Source organism: Urocampus carinirostris, chromosome 18 (assembly GCF_059441175.1).
Source record: "Urocampus carinirostris isolate Australia breed hairy pipefish chromosome 18, RoL_Ucar_1.0, whole genome shotgun sequence".
In the NCBI taxonomy this organism is placed as follows: domain Eukaryota; kingdom Metazoa; phylum Chordata; class Actinopteri; order Syngnathiformes; family Syngnathidae; genus Urocampus; species Urocampus carinirostris.
The window spans coordinates 29,403,873-29,425,639 of NC_142366.1; the positions used below are offsets into that span (position 1 = coordinate 29,403,873).

At 40.5% G+C, this 21,767-nt stretch overlaps 1 long non-coding RNA gene across 2 annotated transcripts in view; it reads left to right on the plus strand.

Annotated features, from left to right (window-relative positions):
- Positions 1-21,767, plus strand: part of LOC148348796 (uncharacterized) — a 163,523-nt gene that overhangs the window by 123,503 nt on the left and 18,253 nt on the right. For both annotated transcript variants that reach the window (XR_015847716.1, XR_015847717.1), the window contains exon 4: positions 4,414-4,561. This is a non-coding gene — a long non-coding RNA (uncharacterized LOC148348796). The remainder of the gene's footprint in view (positions 1-4,413; positions 4,562-21,767) is intronic.

Consider the following 21,767-nt stretch of genomic DNA (forward strand, 5'->3'; position numbering starts at 1 on the left):
GATAGAAAATTACAAAAGTTGGAACTATGAAGGGAATGCAATTGAGTCACACAAAAGGGAGCAGTTGCCCTTTTGTGTGGATTCACCCTTTGGGCTGTTTAGCTGCGTTAAACATTGCAATTATCCCGCAAAGTTGTGTAAAATTGCAGTCATTTTTTTGTATCTCCAAGGCACCGAAACCAGCGCTGTCTGCACCTTAACGCCTTAATTAATTCCCAGACACATTTATGACTGCACCCGTGTCAATTACTTGTTCTGCACTCCCGCAGGTATTGAATACAATTTTTGATTTTGTATATTGCCTAAGTAGACAAGACGGCAGCGCAGTGGTTAGCGCATGTGCGGCGCAGTTCTGAGGTCATGAGATTGAACATTCCTGTGTGGAGTTTGCATGTTCTCCCCGTGCCTGTGCCACATTCCAAAACATGCATGTCAGGTTAATTGGCCGGTCCAAATTGTCCTTGGGTGTGAAGGGGTGAATGAGTTGTCTGTCTCAGTGTGCCCTGCGACTGTCTGGCAACCGGTTCAGGGTGTCCCCTCCTCACTCATCTAAGATAGCTGGGATGGGCTCCGGCTCCCCCGCGACCCTACTGAGGGTAAGCGTTGCAGATAATGGATGAATGGATGGATGGATGATGATATTTGAAACGAAGAAAAAATAAAATAAAAACATGAGCGCAGTGTTTTTGTAAGTGATCAATCCAAGGAGCACAAGCGGGAAGCAGAGAGTGCAGATCACAAAGCCGCATACAAATTTACGCTCGAGTTATATTCCTGTTGCCAAAAAAAACCCCAAAAAACAGCAAATAGCAGGAAATAGGTCGATGAACCAAACAAGATTAGAGAGAGGCAAGCTAAGTGGGAGTAGGAGAAAGTCGCAAATGGTCATCCCTCACGCATTTCCGTACCATTACGAAGGGGAAGCAGAAACAAATATAAGTAGAAACTAATAGCGTTCAGCTAGAAGGGCAAAATGAAGTGTGTGAAATAAAGAGTATGAAAAATGTGTGTACTAGTCCATGTAAAGTTATAGTAGCTTTAATTTTAAGTGTACAGTAAGTGATGATGTAGTATCAAAAGTCATGCCCTGTCACTCCCTTTTCGTAATTCCCTTCTTTTGCCACATTCTCCGGTCTCTCCCTCTCTCTGCTGGTCTAGGATTTCTCAATCACCACTAGTCACTTTCTACTATAACTACTCTGGCCTTCCACTCTATGTTGTTGGTTCGTCATTGCACTCATCTCAAGACATTCCCTCCCCAAGACAACAAGCTCTGGATCCCAAGACCTCCTTCTCAAGGTGTTCTTCTCAAGAATTAGCCAGTCCAAATTGTCTGTCCCTGTTTGCCCTACGACTGGTTGGCAACCAGTTCAGGGTGTCCCCTGCCCACTGCCCGAAGATAGCTGGGTTGGGATCCAGCACCCCCGCGGCCCTACTGAGGACAAGCGGTGCAGATAATGGATGGATGGATATTGCCAAAGTAGACTTACTCGTTCGCGTGTCCAAATTATGATGACATTACACACAGTACACAGAGTAAATGCAGTTTTATTTACTTGAGCAATCTCATGGATATAATGTTAATAACCAACGCAGTAATTTGACTTGGTGAAGATATATTAGAAGTATGAGAAAACGTATGCGCCTGCAACAGGACACCTGAAATCCACTTTTAATGAATTAATTCAATTCAAAAAGGATTTTTAATATTAAAAAAAAATAATCCCACCAGTTGAATGTTTTTGTTGGTAAAATAATAACTATTTCATATCTTTTTTTCAATATACTTTAGATTTTTTTTCCAAGAGTGAAAATTACTTTTTAGCAATTATTCTTTTATTTTAATTTTCCATCAAGTTTTTGGAATATTTTGAATTTTTCTTAATGAGAATATTTTGTTTCTATTTTTGAGTATTCTATTCGAATGGGTATTCTGCTTTTATGCATATTTAATTAGCAAAAAATTAGTAAAAATATTGTCCCCTAAAACAATGACCTAATACACCATTAACAAAAATAAAACCTACGTACATGATTTAAAACGGAAAAATAAATATTTGCTTTTATACATTTTAAGTTAAAAAAATAATTTGAAAAAAAAAAACGACGGCAAAACAAAAGCCAAAGTATTGTATAATACCTTAGCTGCCACAACACTGCCTCTTTATACATTAGACTACTGCTTTTCACCTCTAAAAAACGCCTTCTGCTTTTTAGCTATTTTTTTACAGGTTTCTAAAATTCAAACAACAATTAAAATCTTGACTCAAGACTAGTACTTTAGTCTAAAGCTGCTTTTATTTTGAACTGAAATTAAGTGTTTGTGCATGAATGAACCGCTCCAATGATCGCATAAGATTTCCGTTTTGCCAATACCGATTTTAAACAAGCACCCGGACAGACTGAGGAGATCGTTTCTTCCTCATGCCATGAGGCTCTTTAACTCCACCCGGGGGAGTGAAAGCTTACATTCAACCCCACCCCCACATTTGCATATTACCTTATTTTTATTACTGTGTGTATTTTCCGTAGCACTATTTAAATACTCTGTGACAAAACGTTATATTGGGTATTTTTCTATTCTATATCTTTATTTTATTATTTTATTTTTTAACAGGATACTGCTGAAAGTGTGAATTTCCCTACGGGGATGAAGAAAGTATCTATCTAATCTATCCATCTATCTATCTATCTCTCTATCTCTCTTTGTCTCTATCTCTCCCTCTATCTAGATGATGTTTCATGTGTAAAAATAGAGTTGGCTTGTATGTAATAGACCCATTTAATAAATTCTTGTTAATCTTGATCTTAATCTTGAAATTGGTGCAAATGGTCACTTCTACATCCCTTCCTAGAAAATCACAGTGTTATTAGCTAACTCCAGACACTATTGTTCAGGCATTTGAACTCATATAGCAAAAGACAAGATGTCACTCCAGTAAGAAAGTCGAAAAATCATAAATGACAAACGTTTTAAACCCACGACTATTCTCAGGGCTTCAAATGGAGCGTATTTAGTACTGTTGATATTTACTTTCACGAACCACAACTGGAGCAGTTTCCAAGATAAACTTTCAAGTATCCAGCCGAGGACTCTTCCCAGGCCTCGCCAAATGGGTTTGGCGACGCTTCACCAGCACCCAAATCCATTTTCTTAATCCCCAGCTCACTGTCACCCGAATGGCAGTCTTGCTCCTGTTTAACAGATCAGTGGCAGTAAAAGCTTAGCTATGCAGCCGCTACCTCTAAACCCCTCCGCGTGACTCCCAGTCTGGACCGGGTAAAAACTCAAAATCACCAGAGACACTCTTTCATTGGAGCCGGCGTCACTCGCCCTTTAGTCTCGACTTGTCTGTCTCTCAGGACGCCAAGTTTGACAGACTTAAGGGACGTTCTTTACTGTGATTTAACTGCTGCAGAAAATCGATGAAACGGAACTTTATTCCAGATTTCCCCTCATTCAGTCATGTTAGACTATATAAACATAAGTAAGTAAGATAGCATATGTAAGGCAGACTCATTCCGCTGCTAGCTTACATCTGACTATCTCATTGGAACACGACAAAGAATGACATTTCCACGTTTTTATGGGCCAATCAAAGTCATTTGGCATTGAAAGATTCAAACAGTCGTTTCTGTAACTGATTATGTTAACATGATTGACTGCATCAGAGTGGGTCACTCCTTCGCCTTTTTCACAGTGTGTAAGCAGATGATCCTAAACGGTAAAAATGAAAACTTTATTTTGAACATAAAAATAAAAACAGGACAAGAACAATGAGTCAACAACAAAATACTGATACATAACATGTTTGAGAAGGGGTAGTAAGAAGCAAATGCTTATTTTCCCTACCCCTTCATCTTCTCTTATGTCTAATACAACAAAGTCTCATGGATATACATTTTACATAGGTCAGATATCAATAATTATAATAACAATAATAACCAAAGCAGTATTAAAATTGTTTGTGAGTCAACAGACCCAGTGTACGAAGAGAAGACCGCAGTTACCATAGGTAATAGTTGTTTTAAAGCGAATGCCGTTGCAGGGCGGATATTGCGACTACTCAAGCCTACATTTTCCTTATCACAGTAAACATTAAACAGCACCTCACACTTAACAAGATCGTGATCAGAGATGGCATTAGGATACGGTAACACTGTAATGTTTGAAGCTACTACACCCCGGGTCAGAACAAGATCTACAGTGTTCCCTTTATGAGTGGGCACATCAACTATTTGATTAAAACTAAATGTACCAATCAAATCTATCAGGACAACAAAACAAGCATGTGCCAGTAGAGATCCGATGGAGGGACGTGGAAAAAAACAACAACTTAAGCTTCAGTCTCCCTCTGTGTGTAAATATTTGTATTTTAATCATCTCCCCTTCCCTTGTTTCTGTCTGTTTAGCGACTCACCCCGATGCAGCCTGCCTGGCATGGCGTCTGATAACAGGTGGAGTGGCAGCCTACGCTTGGCACTCTATCTTTAACCTGTGATATTCAACACCCAGCACCGCGGTGTGACATGTTCCTACCAACCGGCGCCTTCAAATTCTGTAAGTCATGTTTTTGTGTTTTTGAGGGGATGGGGAGTAAACATGTTTGTACATCTGCTCCAGGGTTTCTCCCAGAAAAGTCGCTAAACCTGGTGACCAGGTTTAGGACATCCTGGAAATGTGATTGAGTCTTGGGCAAAAAGATATGCAATACATAGTGTGGGATGGTCATCAATAGTCAAAAGTAAAATTAGTGTCTGAAACAACGTCTGCCCCGGGCGTGCATCTTTTACGTCGGGCGTACAACTTACAAAACTTTTTTTTTTTTCAAATCAAACGTTTGTTTTATTCCGATTTCGAAACTCTTTGTCCGGTTTGGAAATTTTGGAATTTCAGTTCGTTTGGCAATTTGCATGCTCTGCAGCCAATCAGAAGCCTGCATCGAATGACTCCGTGCTTCAGGACTTTCCCGGGAGTTGCATTTGCATATCATTTTCCAAAGTAGAAGCACAGAGAACACAAGAAAAATGGAGAAGTGGTTAGGAATAAAGCCAAAAACTCCAGAAGAAAGATTCAAAAGAAGCTAACAAAATCGATGACGCTACAAAAGGTAAGCGTACATTAAAAGCATTGTGGAAAGAGGAGTTCACGTGGCTTGTAGCAGACGACGCAACGCAAACATTGCATGAATGATGATGAGTGAATACATGCAAAGAATGTTATAAGTAGATTTATAATAAACCTTATTTCAAAGTCTTGTTCTGTTATATATTCTGATTATCAATCGTTTATTTTTGCAACAGTGGGTTTTTTATGTGATTAGTCATCAAATGCATGGAATGAATGTTAGAAGTACAGTTATAATGAACTTAATTTTAAAGTGTTGTTCTGTTATATATTCTGATTATCAATCCTTAATACTTTTTTGTGATGAGTCGTCTTATTGTGTTTCAAGTTGTGAAAATTGGGGCAGGCAACTTTATGGCTGGGCAGGTAACTTTTCAGAGTTGTCTGGCCGGGTGTCCGCCAACTTTTTCCTCATAAGTTTCAGACACTGGTAAAATCTAAATTTTTATTAGCCAAACTAGATGATTACAAACTGAATCAGTTTTAAACAAAAATCCTGAACCAACACACAGTTGTTTAAACATGTGTCATTGGTTTAAAAACATCAATTTTTCAGGTGTAAGAATAACAAACTCTAAAATGTCTCTTCTTATCTTGTGCCATTAAATCGCCGATTAACTAGAAGAGAAAGTTTCCTTTCGATTATCGTTCTTGATATTTAACAATTCTTTTTGTTGGTAATGTTCAAATTTCGCAACTATAGGCCACGGTTTATTTCCCCGCTGTACCCTATAAAAGGAAACGTTATTAACAGTCTTCTGGGTGATTTTCAATGATATTGGCATTACTATTTTGACGGTTGTGTTCGGATTGTGTGGCACATTCTCATGGAGCCCCAAATAAATCAGGTTGTCTTGCATGCTCCAAGATTGAATATTTATTGTAGTTTCTGTACATATTTTTTTTCTGCATTGACGGTCCCGATGGACACACGCAACTTTGAATGTCAGTATGACATTTCTATTCATTGATGGGGCGCGTGAAAAGCCTGGTGACCTGCCAGGGTTTTAAAGCATAGAGGAACCCTACGTTGCTATTGCACCGATTTCACACAATGTCAATTTGTGAGTAACACTCTTCGGCTGTTGAAATAATAACCCACAATTGACATAAAACATCCAATAAACAAAAGTTGCTGGTGTTCCATTGTTTTTTTTGTGTTTTTTTTTTCTGCTGCTTATTTTTATTGCAGTATTCCTACAATGCACTATTCTTATTTATTGCATTATTTATTATTATTATTATTATCATCATAGCTTAAGCCAAGGCGGCACTGCGACTGAGTGGTTAGCGCGTCCGCTGCACAGTTTTGAGGTCATGGGATCAAATTCAGCTACCAAACTTTTCGTGCAGAGTTAGCATGTTCTCCCCGTGCTTGCGTGGGTTTCCTCAGGGCACTCTTGTTTCCTCCCACATTCCAAAAACATGTATGTCAGGTGATTTGGCCGGTCCAAATTGTCCCTAGGTGTGAATGAGCAAATGAGTTGTCTGTCCCTATGTACTGGCAACTAGTTCAGGGTGTCCCCTGCCCACTGCCAGAAGATAGCTGGGATGGGCTCCAGCACCCCCGCGACCCTACTGAGGATAAGCGTTGCAGATAATGGATGGATTGATTGATATCTTAAGCTAGTTTTTCTAAGCATTATGTTGAAATATTTTTTGTTGGCCTGTTTCTATATCACATGCTTTACGCTGAAGTGCCATGTCTAATCTCGTTGCATGCAATGTTTCACAAGGTTGATATTGATGACAATAGAGTCAATTCAAATTCTTATTCCTACTCTTAAACATAAATCATCACATTGATACGCGGCAGGTCTTCATATTATTGGGCTGTAAAAAACACCCTCATTCATTTTGGCTTCCTCCTGTCACGGTTGCCACGGCGCCCAATTGGCCCGAGTGGCGCCAAGTGCGGCTTGCTGACGGATTTGCTTCCTTGCTATTTAAACCCAGCCCTGTCACTCTCCTTTTGTCAGTCCGTCTGCGAATCTCCGTGTGTACTAGGCTAGCCTTTTGACCCTGACTCTCGCCTGTTCCGTTTTTTTGCTCCCGTTCGTCTCCACCTACGACCTCTTCTGATCCCGACCACGTCTGTTCTCCCATCCCGGCTTATGACCCATTTTCGTTCCTCACTACGTCTACTCTCACGTTCTGGCTTACGACTCGTTTCCAAACACCGACTACGTCTTGCTCTCCCAGTCCCGGCTACTGACCAGTTTTCCACCCCTGACACCGCCATCGCTCGCTACGGAAGATCCACTTCCGTGTTCGGATCACAATCCGAGTACGAGAGCGACTTGCTTCCCGCGCCCTGCAAACACCAGATCGTAGGCGCAGCCCTTCCTCTCTTTTTCAATAAAACTTGTGATAAACGTCACCCAAGTGGGTTCTCTTTCCGTTCTGGTCCTGACTGTCTTCTGTTCTTAACATGCAAGTCCCGATCCCAATTTTCCTTTGCCTGCCCTAAAGTTCCGGTCAGTGTCCTTGCTAAATAATCACGAAGGGCCTATCCTCACCTGTCAGTGCGGTGGGAACCTTTTTCCATGAGCGTGACAGACATCTTGTCCCCCCGGTCCTCCACTTCCATTAGCCGCCCCGGTCACCGTGACTGCGCAGTCATTCCGGGGTCAGGGCCCTCCACTCCAGGCTGTAATTGCAGCGCATCGAGCACTACGAAGCCGCCGCGCCCACCTAATGAATCGTCACCCAGTTTAATGCGAAATTACACGAGGGTGACTCTTAATAGATTAATATGCTCGGCAAGGTTACTCTCAAAGGATAATCCATTGAAAATTGCTGATTGCCTGCCGAAAATGGTTATGAGACCACCCCGAGTGAAATGAGATGAGTTAGCCGGACTGATCCAGCACGATCATGGTTACGGTATCTGTCACTCTGTCATAGTTTGTTAAGGTTTAGAACACCAATCCGTACCTTTACAAGAAAGGTTAGCTTGTTCTTCAACTGGTTGAGTACACATACACTTTTCATTGGCTTATTGTCAAACAATGCAAGTGACGGAGAACGCCTACCTGTCTAATTAAACGTGTTCCCTAATATCAGTGTCTGAAACACATGACAAAAAGTTATAGGACAACATGGCAGACATCTCTGAAAAGTTGCCTGCCCCATTTTTCACAACTTGAAATACAATAAGACGACTTATCTAAAAAAAAAAAACATTGTTGCAAAGTATTAAGGATTTATAATCAGAATAGATAACAGAACAGCACTTTAAAATTAAGTTTATTATAAATCTACTTATAACCTTCATTGCATGTTTTCCATCTGCCATCAGTATGTACCTGTATTGACTCATCTTCATTTATGCAATGTTTGCGTTGCGTCATCTGCTACAAGCCACGTGAACTCCTCTTTCCACGTTGCTTTTGATGAACGTTTACGTTTTGTAGCGTCATACATTTTGTTAGCTTCTTTTGAATATTTCTTCCGGGGCTGTGGTTTTGGCTTGATTCCTAACCACTTCTTGATTTTTCTTGTGTTCTTTGACCGTCTACTTTGGAAATGCACGACCTCATAACGCTCGGGAGAGTCCGGAAGCACGACGTTATTTGATGCAGGCTTCTGATTGGCTGCCGAGTATGCAAATTGCCAAACGAACTGAAATTTCCAAAACGAACGAAGATTTTGAAATTGGAATAAAGCAAACGTTTGATTTGAGAAAAAAAAGAGAAAGATCTCTTTTTTTCTTGAAAAAGTTGTCAGCTACCCAGGCGGAGACGTTTTGTAAGTTGTACGCCCGATGTAAAAGATGCCCACCCCGGGCGTCCGGGCAGACGTTATTTCAGACACTGCTCATACATTTGATCATTTTAAATTGTGTACAGCATTTAACAATCTTTATACGGAAAAAAATAATACAAAAGAACAAGCTCATTTTGGCTCAAATCCAGATCGTCTCGGTCACAGACAGCAGACGACGACGTCATCGTAGATTGCTAAAATTGTCGCGGTTTTCCACATAGTCTGTCTTTCTCTGAGTAGCCGCATTGTGTTTGTAAGGGTTATTGGCTCAATATGAAAGATTAGCTATTGGTAATAAGGGGAGCACCTGGCGGATCTTTACAGGTGTAAGACCGAGAGACTGTTGATGATACATTTGAAAGTTACGATAAGTTACGATAGTTACAATAGCTACGATAACTTTAAATGAACGTACACAGAAAACATTTTAGAGCACACGTCAACTTTTTGCAGGTAGTGGATACACAAACCGGATGAGGAGGTGCAATGAGCAGTCTTGAGTGGTCTCTAGTAGAAGCTTCGTAAGCTGGATTTTTTTTTTTTTTTTTTTGCGAATACAACTTGTGTACCGAATTTAGAAGTGCTCTTATTAAGAGGTACCACTATTCATAAATATATGTAACTGTGACACAACCAGAACTTTATCAGGACCCAAATACATAGCATTAACCACAAGTTTATTGATAGAAAGAGGAAGGGCAGTGCCCACGATCCGGTGCTTGCTGGACACGGGAAGCAAGCTGCTCATGCAACCGGATCGTTATCGAAATACGAAAGTGGATCTTCCGTAGCGGGAGATGGTGGTGTCAAGGATGGAAAAACAGGTCGATAGCCGGGACAGGAGAGCAAAAACGTGGTCGGGATCAAAAATGGGTCGTAAGCCGGGACGGGAGAGCAAACGCGGTCGGAATCAAAAACAGGTCAGAGCCGGAGACAAACGGAGAGATCAGGAACGGACGGGTGGCAAAAACGAGACAGACGGGAGTCAGGGTCAAAATGCTTGCCTTGTAACAACAGAGGTTCGCTGACCGATTGACAACTGGAGAGTGACAGGACTGGGCTTAAAAAAAGGACAGGGAACCAATCAGGTCGCCCGCAGCGGCTGGCGCCAAATGAGTGCGCACAGGTGATACTAATCGGTAATCATGACACCATGACTCTCAGATTGCACTGTCCCTTCCATGTCCAACACTCCACCATTTCTGAAGAGAAAGGAGGCTTTTCCGGTTTTTCAGGATTCAAAAAATTAAAAGATATTCATTACTCACATTTAATCCTGAGTATTATAAACGAAGATGATGAGCTCATTCCATGTAAAACGCAGACGCAGTATGACACAAGTAATAGCAGGTCTTGTCGTATATATTTTCAAATAATATATCATTACGCCTACCTTAAGTTGGCATGGAAACAAACAAATCGTTCGTGATGGTGACGATTCATCGTGGAGAGTGTGTACATATACAATTTATGTAATTGAGGTTTGTATACATTTCGCGAACCGTTTACCCTCTCTACGGTTGCAAGGGTGATCTTTGGGCAGTGGGCCGGGGATACCCTGAACTGGTTGCCAGCCCGTCGCAGAGTATAATTCAGGTTTTAACTAAAAAAAATAATAGATGGGTAGATACACTTTATTCATCCATGCAGGGAAATTAACACTTCCAGCAGTATCCTTGTGTTAAAAAATTAAATAATAAAAATATTATATATTATATATACAACAGCCATATCCCCCTAGTGGGAGGTGGCTAGAGTCATTTATGACTCTTTTTGGGAGATTGATTCAGAGGAGGGGATTCCCAGCCCCCTCGCTCAACCCAACTGAGGTGTTGGGAGTCATTAGGTGACCAAGCCACCCAATTCCAACCCCTAATGGTGAACGCCAAGCAGGGAGGCAACGGGTACCAATGTTTAAGTCTCAGGTATGACTCGGCCGAGGCTTGAACCACAACCTCCCAGTCTCAGGGCGGGCGCCATACCCCCAAGGCCACAGAGCCTTACAAAATATACAAAAATACCCAATATAACGTTTTGCTATAGAGTATTTAAATAGTGCTACGGAAAATACACAATAATAAAAACAGGTTAATATGAAAATGTGGGGGTGTGGTTTAATGTCGGCTTTTACTCCCTCGGGTGGAGTTAAAGAGCCTCTTGGCATGAGGAAGAAATGATCTCCTCAGTCTGTCCGTGGAACAAGACTGTGACAGCAGTCTGTCGCTGAAGCTGCTCTTCTGTTTGGAGATGAAAAATGAAAGCATACATGCTTGTGGACCTGCAAGATCCTTTCATTCGGAGGACGTATGTGAACAAAACATACGCAATTCTGCTGCTATATCATTATCCCCCACCAAATAATTCCCATCACATACTCACAGAAGCCTTGAATGGATTCCCCTTGAGCAGTCATTTCAAATAAAGGCCTCCATCGATCTGTTGTTTGGCTGCATGATTATGGGAGAGGTGAAGCTCTTTGAGTGGTTTTTAAATAGAGCAAGTGTGTACCTATAAGTGGCAACATGATGGTGTCATTAGTCCATAGTACAAGTCCCACTTGCCTTGGACAGAATACCAAGGCGCGCAAACTATCGATGATTTCTATCTTTTAAGAGTGAAACGTAGTGGTACGTATAACTCCTTAACAGTTGAATTGGTGTATGTTTGCTCGTTAGATAGATAGATAAATACTTTATTCATCCCCGTAGGGAAATTCACACTTCCAGCAGTATCCTTGTGTTGAAAAATAAAATGCTAAAATAAAGATATAGAATACGGAAATACCCAATATAATGTGTCGATAGAGAGTATTTAAATAGGGCTACGGAAAATACACACTGTAATAAAAATAAAGTACTATGCAAATGTGTGCGTAGGGGGGTTAAAGAGCCTCATGGCATGAGGAGGAAATGATCTCCTCAGTCTGTGACTGTGACAGCAGTCTGTCGCTGAAGCTGCTCTTCTCTTTGGAGATGATATTGTGAAGTGGATGTAATGAATTGTCCATTGTCCATCCGCTAGGTAAAAATCTGTAAATACCAGTTCCTCCTTTACAATTCTGATTCGGAGGCCTTGTTCGATGTTTTGATGGAGTCCTTATTTAAATGTTTGCAGGTTTAGGGAACACTGCTGTTTTATTGGATTTCTAAAAAGCAGAGTAACATAGTTGAGTGTCAGCGAGTGTATGAAAAAACAATTAAGCATTCGATTGCTGATATTAATGTGAACTTTTGAAACTATCACGAAACAAATGTTGCAAAAACATATGTTTATAATTTACTTGACACTCAAAATAAGAACATCACGGGATTTTGAACTTGCAAAGAAAACAGGGGTGAGCACAAACATTAAAAAGGAAATTCCCACTTGTTCTAAAAGCCCACCCCTGAGCCCTTAATTTTTAATAAATCCTCTCGATTACAGTGGCTTGCGAAACTATTAGCCCCCTTGAACTTTTTCACCTTTTGCTACATTTCAGACTTCAGACATAAATATATAAAACTGTAATTTCTTGTGAAGCATCAACAATAAGTGGGACACAATCATGAAGTGGAACACACCTTACTGTATTGGATATTTTAAACTTTTTTAACAAATAAAAAACGAAAAACTGGGTGTGCAAAATGATTCAGCCCCGTTGAGTTAATACTTTGTAGCGCCATCTTTTGCTGCGATTAGAGCTGCCAGTTGCTCGGGGTATGTCTCAATCAGTTTTTCACTTCGAGAAACTGATATTTTTGCCCATTCCTCCTTGCAAAACAGCTTGAGCTCAGTGAGGTTGGATGGAAAGCGTTTGTGAACAGCAGTTTAAAGTTCTTGCCACAGTTTCGAAATTGGATTAAGGTTTTGGACTTTGACTTGGCCATTCTAACACCTTGATATGTTTTTTGGTTAACCATTTCATTTTAGCTTTTGCTTTATGTTTTGGATCATTGTCTTACAAACAAATCTCCGTCCCAGTTTCAGGTCTTTTGCGGACTCCATCAGGTTTTCTTCCAGAATGGTCCTGTATTTGGCTCCATCCATCTTTCCATCAATTTTAACCATATTTCCTGTCCCTGCTGAAAAACAGCAGGCCCAGACCATGATGCTGCCACCACCATGTTTGACTGTTGGGATGGTGTGTTGAGGGTGATGAGCTGTGCTGCTTTTACGCCAAACATAACGCCTTGCATTGTTGCCAAAAAGTTCGATTTTGGTCTCATCTGACCAGAGCACCTTCTTCCACATGTTTGGTGTGTCTCCCAGGTGGCTTGTGGCAAACTTTAAACGACACTTTTTAATGGATATCTTTAAGAAATGGCTTCCTTCGTGTCACTCCTCCATATAAGCCAGTTTTGTGCAGTACACGACTGATTGTTGTCAAATGGATGGATTCTCCCACCTCACTCTTAACACCTTGATATGTTTTTTGGTGAACCATTACATTGTAGCTTTTGCTTTATGTTTTGGATCATTGTCTTGTTGGACGACGGAGTCCCAGTCTCAGTTCTTTTGCGGACTCCGTCAGGTTTTCTTCCAGAATGGTACTGTATTTGGCTCCATCCATCTTCCCATCAATTTTAGCCATCCTCCCTGTCCCTGCTGAAGAAAAGTAGCCCCAAACCATGATGCTGCCACTACCATGTTTGACTGTGGGGATGGTGTGTTGAGGGTGATGAGCTGTGCTGCTTTTACGCCGAACATAACGTCTTGCGTTGTTGCCAAAAAGTTATATTTTGGTCTCATCTGACCAGTGGGGTATTGTAGTCAAAATAACAAAGTGACAGTCTAATTTACTGGTGTCCTAATATTCTAAACAGAATAACAGAACATCTCCAACCGTATCCATCTACAAGATATTTTATTTTCCCATCCCAACATTTCCTTTCATACTCCTTGGCTGACACAGTGCTAGCACGCCAATCAAACAGACCCCCAATAGACTCCAACCCACACTCGAGACGGAGAGAGGCCATGTTAGGGTCACCACACTGTGTGTTCTCATTCAGAATAACATCATAGTTTTTCTTTTCTCATTACGCGCATGTGCTGTCTGCGCAACCGCCATCTCACCGGCACCACACATCAGCCTCAGGGGTCACAGTTCAGATATTTTTTTCCTCCGTCCATTTTATATCACTATAGTTACAACAATTGACAGTGTTGTTTTGATGTTAGATAGGTTCCCTCAAGGCATAGATAGGCTTCTTATTCACTCTTTGTACATCAAAAAGTTTCATTTATTTGGATGGAAATATACTTTTCCTCGGGGAGCAATAAAAGCGTCGACGCTGGCTCCAATAATGCAACTCGTATTCAAAAGTTCGAGATCAAAAAACAAAGTTCAAGATCAAGGCGCGCTCATAATGGGCTTTTTTTGAACGGATCGATCAAAAAGGAAACACGCTTCTCAAGAAAATTGGTAGGTCACGAGCTTTAAATAGGCGTGAAATGAACGCCAAACAACATCAAGCAAAAATAAATAGATTAGCACAAGTCAAGATTTACAATTTTTCTCCGGAATTCTGAAACTACACTTATCATGGTGAATCAACTCCATGAAATTGGTTCTCGCAGTCGCTTTGAAACAACTTTTCTACACAAATATGTGGCAGAACATGGATATTGATTTCCTGTATATTTCATTGTTTATTTAAAATACTTAAAAATCTCTTGGAGGACATGAACTGTAAATAACATTCAAGCAAAAAGAAATCAATCGGTAAGTCAAGATTTACCATTTATCATCAGAATTCAAACTAAGTTCTCGCATGTTGGATCGCCTCCAGGAAACTGATTCTCACATTCGCCTTGAAACAACTTTTCTACACAAATACAAGGTATCATGTAGATATTAATTTCCTGCTCATTTGATGGTTCATAATAAATACTAAAACAATGTCTTTGAGTTCAGCCATTCTAATATTTTTAGATATGGTAATCGCAAGGCAAATCAAAATTTTGAAGTAAAAATGGATGGTGCTTCAATAGACACTGTATCAGAAATTAAGGGGTCATAATAAACTAGAAAACAATAAATTAAGCTGGAAAACACACATCAGACACATACAAACCAAGGCATCTAAAAGCATTTCAATAATTAATAAAGCCAAATTCCTTTAAAACTATAATGCATTGTATTTAACATATTGTTCTCTAGTTCTGCCATACTTAACATTTTGTGCAGAAGTCTTAGGCAATAATTACAAAAGTTCACTGCAGACCCTTTTATCCTCCAAAATGTGCAATTAGAACCATACACACGGTAGGATATCGGGATCTTACTAATATTTTCTTCCTGCAGTCCAAATGATTAAAATTGGATGATTTAGTAACATTTGTCACTTCACAACTGCTATTTAAGGTCAACAAAAACATAGTGCCAGAAAACATCCAAAAATAATTCATTCCGAAAGAGGGGAATTATAACTTAAGGGGCTGTAGTAAATTCAAAATCCCAAAGGTGAGAACCACCAGGAAAAGTATGTGTGTGTCTGTGTGTGGAGTCAAACTTTGGAACAATTTACAAGACGAGATCAAACAATGTCCAACTATTAATGTGTTCAAATTAAAACATTACTGGCGGAATACAGAGACGAAGAAAATGGGTTATGAGTGATATGAGAGATTCGAAATACTGCGTTTACAACTATAGTTAACTTTGTTGTTATTGTTAGTATTATTACATCATAACTGTTATTATTGCTATTGTTGTTATTATCATTGGTGTCACAATGATATTTAGTGACTAGTAGCATTATAACGTTAATAGATGGGTACTACGATGATTAGTGTATAAAATATGTAACTATTGTTATTGTTATAATTATTTATATCCGACCAATGTAATATGTATATCCGTGAGGTTTATATTCAGACACTAAAGAGGAACTGTAAAATGTAATTCATTGGGAAGATGAAGGGGTAGGGAAAATAAGCGTCTTCTTATTATTACCCCTTTTCAAACATGTTATGTTAACATTATTTTTGTTGTTGAGTCATTGTTTTTGTCCTGATTTTATTTTATAATGTTCGAAATAAAGTTTTTATTAATTCATTCATATCAAGGTGGGTATTGGTAGAACTTTGATGGCGATTTATAGCTTTTTTTCAAGAATGAAAGCGACGGTGATTGTTTTTAGCCTTCGTTTGCATGTCACTGGCTTCAATGTAATGTTAGGACCTTTATATAAGGTACATGAAATATATCTCTGGCTAAATTAGCGTGACACAAAGCAAGTCAAAGTCAAGTCATGTTTATTTGTATAGCAGATTACTGTCTGAAAGTCCTTTCAAACATAAACTCGATGTAGTTCGATGGAGTCACAATACGGAACTGAATCGGTGTTCCAGACCCAACTTTACCTCAAGAATTTCCAAATTTAAATGTACAATTCTACAGTACAGGGTGGCACGGCGGAGCAGTGGTTAGCGCGTGTGCGGCACAGTTCTAAGGTCTCGGGAACCTCCTGTGTGGGTTCAAATCCAGCTACTGGACTTCCTGTGCGGAGTTTCTATGTTCTCCTCCGGGCACTCCGGTTTCCTCCCACATTCCAAAGACATGCATTTCAGGTGGATTGGGCGGTCCAAATTGTCCCTAGGTGTGAATGAGCGAGCGAGTTGTCTGTCCCTGTGATTGGCTGGCAACCAGTTCAGGGTGTCCTGCCCACTGCCCGATGATTGCTGGGATGGGCTCCAGCACCCCCGCGACCCTACTGAGGATAAGCTGTGCAGCTAATGAGATGAGATGAGATTCTACAGTACTTCCATTCTATCTATCTATCTACCCTGATCATGTCCCTCGAGAGGGGTGACCGATAGCAACACAAACACATACAAAAACAAAGCAAATAAAATAGGGAAAAAGTAGCAAAAAAGACGCACAAAATTTTTGGGACCATGGCCAACCCTATCAAGTTAGGCACCTCAGCACCTAAGTCGGTCCCCCTCTTTCGTCTCTCCAGGTAAAATGGGACACGAGAAAGCAGCCATGTCACTCGGGTCAGGGTGACACAACACACTCTTCTGTTCAACAGCAGCAGGGCCCGACAGCTTTCGCTGGTTTACCCCTGCAGCATCATACAGGTGCCCTGCCCATCTCTTAGAACGCGTGTAAACATCCCACTATCCTTTCACAACACCTCTCCACTCATTCCTATTACCAACAAGAGCTCTAGCTTCCACTATATTTAGACCTCTTTCCTGCAGTGCACTCATAACACCATCCATCCACGTCAATCGCGACCTTCCTCTTGGTCCCCTTCCATTCACTTCTGCTTGCGAGTAGAACTAGTGTAGTAGAACTTTTATTCCACTACACTAAAATGGATTTAATCAGTGTAATTTTCACAATAATCCATCTGTTCTGCACAAAACACGCAATGATTTAACAGAAGACGTGTAAAGTGGGGCAGCCTTGGGCGGCAGGCCCGTTTTGCAGCAGCTGTTGGTGCAGATGTAAGGTGACAGTAATCAATACCGATTATTAAAGTGGGAACGCCATCTCTAGTGTGTGATTAATCTTCATTCCCTCATGTTTACAAAGCCTCCTCTTGCCCCTTCGCCACTGAGAAGAAGCGCTTCCCATTATCTGTCCCTGAGGACCCGCAGAACAAAACACTGTCACCGTTAAAGATACATGCTGTCACTGAAAAAGATTGCCCCGCTGCGAGACTAGTAAAATACAACATCTGAATCTTCTCCAAAACACGGATAATGCGGTTCAATTTTAAACACATAATCAAATTGTTTAGGATGTGTATTCACTTTCAGTAAACTTTTGCTAATGAAAATAATTGAAAACAGGCGGACTAACTGGAGTAAGGTATCTGTCTTTTTAATCAGAGTCATTGCTTCACATAAAGCTGTATTTCCATCATTTTTTTTTTCAAGAATTTGGACTTGGTTTTTCTTTTGAGTGATTCGCATCGAGGTTACTGGTTGAGCATGCAACGTACATGGAAGGTTAGATTTCGTTAGATGTTGGTTTCGTTAGATGTTGGTTTAAGATCAGGTAATCTTGTAATTGTAATCCTGTCTAGTCCTTTGAGACATTTTTGTGATTAAGGGCTATAGAAATAAATGTGACATGACTTGACTTGACTAGATTTGGCCGACAAAAAAGAAAACAGTCAAAGAAAAAAATAAAAGAAAAAAGTTTCAAGAACGTGGCGACCAACAGACCTTGTGTCAGTAATGTGTAGCCATATCCTTTTTTCCAAAAAACAAGAACATAAATGCTAGTTTTTAACGTCTCTATATGTTGTTCTTTTTCGTTTATATATTGACACATTTGAAATAACGTCTGCATCTTTTACGTTGGGCATACAGAGAACACAAGAAAAATCGATAAGTGGTTCGGAATCAAGCCAAAACCTCAGCCCCAGAAGAAATATTCAAAAGAAGCTAATAAAATTGATGACACTACAAAACGTAAATGTACATTAAGAGCATCGCGGAAAGAGGATTTCACGTGGCTTGTAGCAGACGACGCAACACAAACATTGCATGAATGAAGATGAGTAAATTAGGTACATACTGATGGCAGATGGAAAACAGCCATGCCATATACATGCAATGAATGTTATAAGTAGATCATAATAAACTTAATTTTCAAGTGTTCTGTTATATATTCTGATTATTAATCCTTAATACTTTGCAACAACGGGTTTTTTTGCAATGAGTCGTCTCATTGTGTTTCAAGTTGCGAAAAATGGGGCAGGCAACTTTATGGCTGGTTTCAGGCAACTTTTCAGACTTGTCTGCTCTGCTGTCCGCTAACTTTTTGTCACGAGTTTCAGACACTGATTTTAGCCTCTATTAGGTCACTTGACGGCAAGAATCAAAATCTACCCCATGACAGCACAAACACGTTTATGTTATTTAAATGCGACTGTCTTTATCAGTTTGCCTATGCTCAAATCGCATTCTTGGATAAAACTGAGGTTAATGGAAACTTGCAAATAGACAAGTGTTGGAAGTAGAAAAAAAACAGATGACATTGTACCATTAGCAGTTCTTCCGATGTTATCTTTGGAGCAATCACATTTTGTAAAATTATTTTGTGACATTTGTTTGACTTCTTGGCAAATCAATAACTTTAGGGAAGAATGCCCGGAATCCAAACGTAGTGCTATCAAAGTCAAAGATTTAACAATTCGACCTCTGAGGTAAACCAAGGGTAGCATCAAAATATCATTAAAGCAATTGTTAAAATCCCATTTATTTACCAAAATTAATGTTCGAAATAACATTGATTAAAACATTATGAGATCAAATAAAAGCTGTTGGCGATCCTCATTCAGCCATTAACCTTCACGTTAGCTAACAAAATCGATTGTTATATCGTGTAACCTTGCCGCGTTGTTGCTTCTGTTGAACAAACAATTGATCATTTCTGCTCTGTTACCCTCACAATCAGACTCTGATTATTGTTTAAAAAGCAAATAAATAAATTATTCGGTTTGCGGTATTCATGCAACGTCCATATGTACTATACACACACTTCGATACAAATTCTTTTTTTACAAAAATCGCTTTATGAAGGAGAATCACGTTCATAAGCAGTCTGGCCTGATCCTGGCCACTTGTTTTTATTATGCACCATATTTTTTTTAATCTATTGCATCTCTTTTTGTGACCTTTCCCATGAGTTCTGGAAAGCCAAATGATAAGGCCTTTTTCGTATTTTTCTAAGGGAGACAACCAGTTTACAACACTAAAACATTTGCAAATGTGTATTTTACATTGGCCAATGTTTAGACATTTCGAAAGAGTTGTAAATGTTTGACTTATCTTTCCAGAAGTAAATCAATGATTGTGCACACTTCCGCGGAAAAATGCTGGGTAAAAATGGATCCTGAGTTGCATTTTAAATACATATCGAAAAAATTGTATACAATTATGTTAGGTATTTCATTGGCTAACCATTGTGTCAGTTATAATTACCAGCTAATTATATTCACCCCTCAAAAACAATGAGCACGGCAGGCTTATCAAAGGCAATTTTTTTTTATCAATACAGGCCCTTTTAGGCCTATGCGAGCTTTGGGCCATGAAAAAAAGTCTATTAGAGTGGTGTCAATCAAAAGGACCATGGCTAACCGCCATATTAAGAATAATTTTATGGCTCTGTTTATTTGTAAACGAAACTTGTGTGGCAAAACGTTTGGATTACAACAAGGAACGTCTTAAAAGCAGAAATGCGTTAAGGCGGATTTTTTTTTTTTTTTTTTTTAATCTTTCGGCATTGTCATGTGTTTTGGAGTAAAATAGTTTACACGGTTGGATTCACTGGACGGTCCTAGAAGTAACGACTTCATTTTTGCGTACATTCAACTCATTTGATGACTGCAATGGAACTTTAATTGATAAGCTACGCTGGCTTTATAGTTTTCGGGTATCTAGTTCAGACGGATATTGATGTTTCTGTGATGAGTAGATTTTGAAATGGTTCAATCCCAAGAGTTGAAGCTTTTTTCACGTTTTTCAGTGACTGGTGACGTCGTACGGACTTGTATTTGTTTAGGGTTACGGTTTCGGTCAGAACGTTCAGGGGTTAAGTGATCAGGAAGATATGTTTTATAGCTATTCAGGGTTAAGTGGATGCGTTTGGGAGACCGGGAACGGACCTTACGGACCTATCTATCTATCTACCCTGGTCATATCCCTCGAGAGGGGTGACTGACAGCAAGACAAACACATACAAAAACAAAGAAAATTAAAAAAGGGAAAAAGTAGCCAAAAACCCACCCAAAAATGTTTGGGGACCATGGTCAACTCAAATTCCCAAACAATTTAGGCACCTCGGCACCTATGTTGGTCATGCTTTCGTCCCTCCAGATGAACCGGGACACGAGAAAGTGGCCATGTCACTCGGGTCAGGGTGACACAACATACCTCTGTTCAACAGCAGGGTTCGACAGCTCTCACTGGTTTACCCCTACCGCATCATACAGGTGCCCTTCCCATCCCTTAGAACGCGTCCAATATCCCACTATCCTTTCACAACACCTCTCCACTCAGTGGCGACAGTGGCTCAGGAGGTAGAGCGCTCGTCATGGGATCAACAGATCGCAGTTCGAATCCCAGCTCCTCCGTGTTACATGTCGAAGTGTCCTTGGGTAAGACACTGAACCCCTAATACCCCCAATAAGCAGGTTAGCGCCTTACATGGCTGCACCGCCGCTATTTGGAAATGTGAAGCATACTGTAAAGCGCTTTGGGAAGTCTTGACTTGAAAAGCGCTATATAAATGCAGATCATTTCATTTTCATTCCTATCACCAACAATATTTCACATCGGGATCATTCCATGAGGAATTTGAGCCACGTGAAGAGGTACCACTGTGTGCAATCCTCATATGTTGCATGCTTAATTTGCACCAGGGCAGCGTCATTAATATTTCTGGACGAGGTTGAAGGCGACCTGTGCTGCTCGGCTGTGACTGCAACAGATGTCTGCTACCCCCTCCACTACCGCCCCACCTCCCCTTCTGAAGTCGTCCCCAGGTGTCGGGATCCCACGTCCTCCCCACTACCGTTGAATAATCACCAGCGGTAGACCCTGCCCCAACCTCCTCCTCTTAGCCCCCCAAAAAGAGACAGAAAGCCACTTTTATTCTATTGAGGCCCCCACCCTTTACTCCCTTCCCCATCCTCCCATGCGGCCGTCTTTCAGCACCTGTGAGGATCCCACTGAGATGAGATAATAACCCGACGCTGCTCTCGCGATGTCCGAGTGGGCTCTCGTGTTGAGATGAGGCCAAAGGGGATGTGTGGGGGACGGTGGGCTCGGGATAAGGTAGAACAAAGAGGTGTGTGTGCCCTCGTGCAACATGATTTTGACAGCTATTTCAAATTACCTTTCCAGTAGGGGTGGGCGATACTGA